The sequence below is a fragment of the Astyanax mexicanus genome, chromosome 21 (genome assembly GCF_023375975.1).
Source record: "Astyanax mexicanus isolate ESR-SI-001 chromosome 21, AstMex3_surface, whole genome shotgun sequence".
Classification (NCBI taxonomy): Eukaryota; Metazoa; Chordata; class Actinopteri; order Characiformes; family Acestrorhamphidae; genus Astyanax; species Astyanax mexicanus.
The window spans coordinates 282,501-287,500 of record NC_064428.1 but is presented as its reverse complement, the minus strand read 5'-3'; the positions used below and the strand labels follow the sequence as shown (position 1 = coordinate 287,500).

General features: G+C 46.6%; 18 non-coding genes and 4 pseudogenes across 18 annotated transcripts; all 22 read right to left on the bottom strand.

The window, feature by feature from the left end:
• Nucleotides 1-16: 16 nt before the first annotated feature.
• Nucleotides 17-135, bottom strand: LOC125786664 (5S ribosomal RNA). The gene has a single exon (XR_007428752.1). It is a non-coding gene; the product is annotated as a 5S ribosomal RNA (ribosomal RNA).
• A 110-nt stretch (nucleotides 136-245) lies between these two features.
• On the bottom strand, nucleotides 246-364 carry LOC125786085 (5S ribosomal RNA; annotated as a pseudogene).
• Nucleotides 365-473: 109 nt separating this feature from the next.
• Nucleotides 474-592, bottom strand: LOC125786066 (5S ribosomal RNA; annotated as a pseudogene).
• Nucleotides 593-702: 110 nt separating this feature from the next.
• Nucleotides 703-821, bottom strand: LOC125786655 (5S ribosomal RNA). The gene has a single exon (XR_007428744.1). It is a non-coding gene; the product is annotated as a 5S ribosomal RNA (ribosomal RNA).
• A 110-nt stretch (nucleotides 822-931) lies between these two features.
• Nucleotides 932-1,050, bottom strand: LOC125786324 (5S ribosomal RNA). The gene has a single exon (XR_007428442.1). It is a non-coding gene; the product is annotated as a 5S ribosomal RNA (ribosomal RNA).
• Nucleotides 1,051-1,160: 110 nt separating this feature from the next.
• On the bottom strand, nucleotides 1,161-1,279 carry LOC125786322 (5S ribosomal RNA). Its single transcript, XR_007428440.1, has one exon. It is a non-coding gene; the product is annotated as a 5S ribosomal RNA (ribosomal RNA).
• Nucleotides 1,280-1,389: 110 nt separating this feature from the next.
• LOC125786321 (5S ribosomal RNA) lies at nucleotides 1,390-1,508 on the bottom strand. Its single transcript, XR_007428439.1, has one exon. It is a non-coding gene; the product is annotated as a 5S ribosomal RNA (ribosomal RNA).
• Nucleotides 1,509-1,618: 110 nt separating this feature from the next.
• LOC125786096 (5S ribosomal RNA) lies at nucleotides 1,619-1,737 on the bottom strand (annotated as a pseudogene).
• Nucleotides 1,738-1,847: 110 nt separating this feature from the next.
• Nucleotides 1,848-1,966, bottom strand: LOC125786075 (5S ribosomal RNA; annotated as a pseudogene).
• A 109-nt stretch (nucleotides 1,967-2,075) lies between these two features.
• Nucleotides 2,076-2,194, bottom strand: LOC125786649 (5S ribosomal RNA). Its single transcript, XR_007428739.1, has one exon. It is a non-coding gene; the product is annotated as a 5S ribosomal RNA (ribosomal RNA).
• Nucleotides 2,195-2,305: 111 nt separating this feature from the next.
• Nucleotides 2,306-2,424, bottom strand: LOC125786001 (5S ribosomal RNA). Its single transcript, XR_007428257.1, has one exon. It is a non-coding gene; the product is annotated as a 5S ribosomal RNA (ribosomal RNA).
• A 110-nt stretch (nucleotides 2,425-2,534) lies between these two features.
• LOC125786319 (5S ribosomal RNA) lies at nucleotides 2,535-2,653 on the bottom strand. The gene has a single exon (XR_007428438.1). It is a non-coding gene; the product is annotated as a 5S ribosomal RNA (ribosomal RNA).
• A 110-nt stretch (nucleotides 2,654-2,763) lies between these two features.
• LOC125786318 (5S ribosomal RNA) lies at nucleotides 2,764-2,882 on the bottom strand. Its single transcript, XR_007428437.1, has one exon. It is a non-coding gene; the product is annotated as a 5S ribosomal RNA (ribosomal RNA).
• A 110-nt stretch (nucleotides 2,883-2,992) lies between these two features.
• On the bottom strand, nucleotides 2,993-3,111 carry LOC125786317 (5S ribosomal RNA). Its single transcript, XR_007428436.1, has one exon. It is a non-coding gene; the product is annotated as a 5S ribosomal RNA (ribosomal RNA).
• Nucleotides 3,112-3,221: 110 nt separating this feature from the next.
• Nucleotides 3,222-3,340, bottom strand: LOC125786600 (5S ribosomal RNA). The gene has a single exon (XR_007428694.1). It is a non-coding gene; the product is annotated as a 5S ribosomal RNA (ribosomal RNA).
• Nucleotides 3,341-3,450: 110 nt separating this feature from the next.
• LOC125786503 (5S ribosomal RNA) lies at nucleotides 3,451-3,569 on the bottom strand. Its single transcript, XR_007428605.1, has one exon. It is a non-coding gene; the product is annotated as a 5S ribosomal RNA (ribosomal RNA).
• A 110-nt stretch (nucleotides 3,570-3,679) lies between these two features.
• LOC125786671 (5S ribosomal RNA) lies at nucleotides 3,680-3,798 on the bottom strand. The gene has a single exon (XR_007428759.1). It is a non-coding gene; the product is annotated as a 5S ribosomal RNA (ribosomal RNA).
• A 110-nt stretch (nucleotides 3,799-3,908) lies between these two features.
• Nucleotides 3,909-4,027, bottom strand: LOC125786609 (5S ribosomal RNA). Its single transcript, XR_007428702.1, has one exon. It is a non-coding gene; the product is annotated as a 5S ribosomal RNA (ribosomal RNA).
• A 110-nt stretch (nucleotides 4,028-4,137) lies between these two features.
• Nucleotides 4,138-4,256, bottom strand: LOC125786316 (5S ribosomal RNA). The gene has a single exon (XR_007428435.1). It is a non-coding gene; the product is annotated as a 5S ribosomal RNA (ribosomal RNA).
• Nucleotides 4,257-4,366: 110 nt separating this feature from the next.
• Nucleotides 4,367-4,485, bottom strand: LOC125786452 (5S ribosomal RNA). Its single transcript, XR_007428559.1, has one exon. It is a non-coding gene; the product is annotated as a 5S ribosomal RNA (ribosomal RNA).
• Nucleotides 4,486-4,595: 110 nt separating this feature from the next.
• LOC125786444 (5S ribosomal RNA) lies at nucleotides 4,596-4,714 on the bottom strand. Its single transcript, XR_007428551.1, has one exon. It is a non-coding gene; the product is annotated as a 5S ribosomal RNA (ribosomal RNA).
• Nucleotides 4,715-4,824: 110 nt separating this feature from the next.
• Nucleotides 4,825-4,943, bottom strand: LOC125786315 (5S ribosomal RNA). The gene has a single exon (XR_007428434.1). It is a non-coding gene; the product is annotated as a 5S ribosomal RNA (ribosomal RNA).
• Between the last annotated feature and the right edge of the window lie 57 nt (nucleotides 4,944-5,000).

The following is a 5,000-nucleotide window of genomic DNA, read 5'->3' as shown; positions in this document are numbered from 1 at the left end:
GAATCAAGAGGGGAAAAGCTTACAGCACCTGGTATTCCCAGGCGGTCTCCCATCCAAGTACTAACCAGGCCAAACCCCGCTTAGCTTCCGATATCCGACGAGATCGGGCGTTCTCAGGGTAGTGTGACCGTAAGCGATTGCAAAACTGTCATCAAGACTACTTATGCGACTTCATCTATGTTGGGTTTCAGATAATACACTAGTAATGTATAACAAGACCATGGTCACAGAAGCAAGAGGGGGAAAGCTTACAGCACCTGGTATTCCCAGGTGGTCTCCCATCCAAGTACTAACCAGGCCAAACCCTGCTTAGCTTCCACGATCAGACGAGATCGGGCGTTCTCAGCGTAGTGTGACTGTATGCGATTGCAACGCTCTCATCAAGACTATTTATGCGACTTCATCTATGTTGGGTTTCAGATAACACTCTAGTAACGTATAACAAGACCATGGTCATAAATCAAGAGGGGAAAAGCTTACAGCACCTGGTATTCCCAGGTGGTCTCCCATCCAAGTACTAACCAGGCCAAACCCTGCACAGCTTCCGAGATCAGACGAGATCGGGCGTTCTGAGGGTAGTGTGACCGTAAGCGATTGTTGACCTCTCATCAAGACTACTTATGCGACTTCATCTATGTTGGGTTTCAGACAATACACTAGTAATGTATAACAAGACCATGGTCACAGAAGCCAGAGGGGAAAAGCTTACAGCACCTGGTATTCCCAGGTGGTCTCCCATCCAAGTACTAACCAGGCCAAACCCTGCTTAGCTTCCAAGATCAGACGAGATCGGGCGTTCTCAGCGTAGTGTGACCGTAAGCCATTGCAGAGCTCTCATCAAGGCTACTTATGCAACTTCATCTATGTTGGGTTTCAGATAACAAACTAGTAATGTATAACAAGACCATGGTAATGGAAGCAAGAGGGGAAAAGCTTACAGCACCTGGTATTCCCAGGTGGTCTCCCATCCAAGTACTAACCAGGCCAAACCCTGCTTAGCTTCCGAGATCAGACGAGATCGGGCGTTCTCAGGGTAGTGTGACCGTAAGCCATTGCAGAGCTCTCATCAAGACTACTTATGCAACTTCATCTATGTTGGGTTTCAGATAACAAAGTAGTAATGTATAACAAGACCATGGTAATGGAAGCAAGAGGGGAAAAGCTTACAGCACCTGGTATTCCCAGGTGGTCTCCCATCCAAGTACTAACCAGGCCAAACCCTGCTTAGCTTCCGAGATCAGACGAGATCGGGCGTTCTCAGGGTAGTGTGACCGTAAGCCATTGCAGAGCTCTCATCAAGACTACTTATGCAACTTCATCTATGTTGGGTTTCAGATAACAAACTAGTAATGTATAACAAGACCATGGTAATGGAAGCAAGAGGGGAAAAGCTTACAGCACCTGGTATTCCCAGGTGGTCTCCCATCCAAGTACTAACCAGGCCAAACCCTGCTTAGCTTCCGAGATCAGACGAGATCGGGCGTTCTCAGGGTAGTGTGACCGTAAGCCGTTGCAGAGCTCTCATCAAGACTACTTATGCAACTTCATCTATGTCGGGTTTCAGATAACAAACTAGTAATGTATAACAAGACCATGGTAATAGACGCAAGAGGGGAAAAGCTTAAAGCACCTGGTATTCCCAGGTGGTCTTCCATCCAAGTGCTAACCAGGGCAAACCCTGCTTAGCTTCCGAGATCAGACGAGATCGAGCGTTTTCAGGGTTGTGTGACCGTAAGCGATTGCAGAGCTCTCATCAAGACTACTTATGCAACTTCATCTATGTTTGGTTTCAGATAACAAACTAGTAATGTATAACAAGACCATGGTAATAGAAGCAAGAGGGGAAAAGCTTACAGCACCTGGTATTCCCAGGTGGTCTTCCATCCAAGTACTAACCAGGGCAAACCCTGCTTAGTTTCCGAGATCAGACGAGATCGGGCGTTCTCAGGGTAGTGTGACTGTATGCGGTTGCAACACTCTCATCAAGACTATTTATGCGACTTCATCTATGTTGGGTTTCAGATAACACTCTAGTAACGTATAACAAGACCATGGTCATAAATCAAGAGGGGAAGAGCTTACAGCACCTGGTATTCCCAGGTGGTTTCCCATTCAAATACTAACCAGGCCAAACCCTGCTTAGCTTCCGAGATCAGACGAGATCGGGCGTTCTCAGGGTAGTGTGACCGTAAGCGATTGCTGACTTCTCATCAAGACTACTTATGCGACTTCATCTATGTTGGGTTTCAGACAATACACTAGTAATGTATAACAAGACCATGGTCACAGAAGGAAGAGGGAAAAAAGCTTAAAGCACCTGGTATTCCCAGGTGGTCTCCCATCCAAGTACTAACCAGGCCAAACCCTGCTTAGCTTCCGAGATCAGACGAGATCTGGCGTTCTCAGGGTAGTGTGACCGTAAGCCATTGCAGAGCTCTCATCAAGACTACTTATGCAACTTCATCTATGTTGGGTTTCAGATAACAAACTAGTAATGTATAACAAGACCATGGTAATGGAAGCAAGAGGGGAAAAGCTTACAGCACCTGGTATTCCCAGGTGGTCTCCCATCCAAGTACTAACCAGGCCAAACCCTGCTTAGCTTCCGAGATCAGACGAGATCGGGCGTTCTCAGGGTAGTGTGACCGTAAGCCATTGCAGAGCTCTCATCAAGACTACTTATGCAACTTCATCTATGTTGGGTTTCAGATAACAAACTAGTAATGTATAACAAGACCATGGTAATGGAAGCAAGAGGGGAAAAGCTTACAGCACCTGGTATTCCCAGGTGGTCTCCCATCCAAGTACTAACCAGGCCAAACCCTGCTTAGCTTCCGAGATCAGACGAGATCGGGCGTTCTCAGGGTAGTGTGACCGTAAGCCATTGCAGAGCTCTCATCAAGACTACTTATGCAACTTCATCTATGTTGGGTTTCAGATAACAAACTAGTAATGTATAACAAGACCATGGTAATGGAAGCAAGAGGGGAAAAGCTTACAGCACCTGGTATTCCCAGGTGGTCTCCCATCCAAGTACTAACCAGGCCAAACCCTGCTTAGCTTCCGAGATCAGACGAGATCGGGCGTTCTCAGGGTAGTGTGACCGTAAGCCATTGCAGAGCTCTCATCAAGACTACTTATGCAACTTCATCTATGTTGGGTTTCAGATAACAAACTAGTAATGTAAAACAAGACCATGGTAATGGAAGCAAGAGGGGAAAAGCTTACAGCACCTGGTATTCCCAGGTGGTCTCCCATCCAAGTACTAACCAGGCCAAACCCTGCTTAGCTTCCGAGATCAGACAAGATCGGGCGTTCTCAGGGTAGTGTGACCGTAAACCATTGCAGAGCTCTCATCAAGACTACTTATGCAACTTCATCTATGTTGGGTTTCAGATAACAAACTAGTAATGTATAACAAGACCATGGTAATGGAAGCAAGAGGGGAAAAGCTTACAGCACCTGGTATTCCCAGGTGGTCTCCCATCCAAGTACTAACCAGGCCAAACCCTGCTTAGCTTCCGAAATCAGACGAGATCGGGCGTTCTCAGGGTAGTGTGACCGTAAGCCATTGCAGAGCTCTCATCAAGACTACTTATGCAAGTTCATCTATGTTGGGTTTCAGATAACAAACTAGTAATGTATAACAAGACCATGGTAATGGAAGCAAGAGGGGAAAAGCTTATAGCACCTGGTATTCCCAGGTGGTCTCCCATCCAAGTACTAACCAGGCCAAACCCTGCTTAGCTTCCGAGATCAGTCGAGATCGGGCGTTCTCAGGGTAGTGTGACCGTAAGCCATTGCAGAGTTCTCATCAAGACTACTTATGCAAGTTCATCTATGTTGGGTTTCAGATAACAAACTAGTAATGTATAACAAGACCATGGTAATGGAAGCAAGAGGGGAAAAGCTTACAGCACCTGGTATTCCCAGGTGGTCTCCCATCCAAGTACTAACCAGGCCAAACCCTGCTTAGCTTCCGAGATCAGACGAGAGCGGGCGTTCTCAGGGTAGTGTGACCGTAAGCCATTGCAGAGCTCTCATCAAGACTACTTATGCAACTTCATCTATGTTGGGTTTCAGATAACAAACTAGTAATGTATAACAAGACCATGGTAATGGAAGCAAGAGGGGAAAAGCTTACAGCACCTGGTATTCCCAGGTGGTCTCCCATCCAAGTACTAACCAGGCCAAACCCTGCTTAGCTTCCGAGATCAGACGAGATCGGGCGTTCTCAGGGTAGTGTGACCGTAAGCCATTGCAGAGCTCTCATCAAGACTACTTATGCAACTTCATCTATGTTGGGTTTCAGATAACAAACTAGTAATGTATAACAAGACCATGGTAATGGAAGCAAGAGGGAAAAAGCTTACAGCACCTGGTATTCCCAGGTGGTCTCCCATCCAAGTACTAACCAGGCCAAACCCTGCTTAGCTTCCGAGATCAGACGAGATCGGGCATTCTCAGGGTAGTGTGACCGTAAGCCATTGCAGAGCTCTCATCAAGACTACTTATGCAACTTCATCTATGTTGGGTTTCAGATAACAAACTAGTAATGTATAACAAGACCATGGTAATGGAAGCAAGAGGGGAAAAGCTTACAGCACCTGGTATTCCCAGGTGGTCTCCCATCCAAGTACTAACCAGGCCAAACCCTGCTTAGCTTCCGAGATCAGACGAGATCGGGCGTTCTCAGAGTAGTGTGACCGTAAGCCATTGCAGAACTCTCATCAAGACTACTTATGCAACTTCATCTATGTTGGGTTTCAGATAACAAACTAGTAATGTATAACAAGACCATGGTAATGGAAGCAAGAGGGGAAAAGCTTACAGCACCTGGTATTCCCAGGTGGTCTCCCATCCAAGTACTAACCAGGCCAAACCCTGCTTAGCTTCCGAGATCAGACGAGATCGGGCGTTCTCAGGGTAGTGTGACCGTAAGCCATTGCAGAGCTCTCATCAAGACTACTTATGCAACTTCATCTATGTTGGGTTTCAGA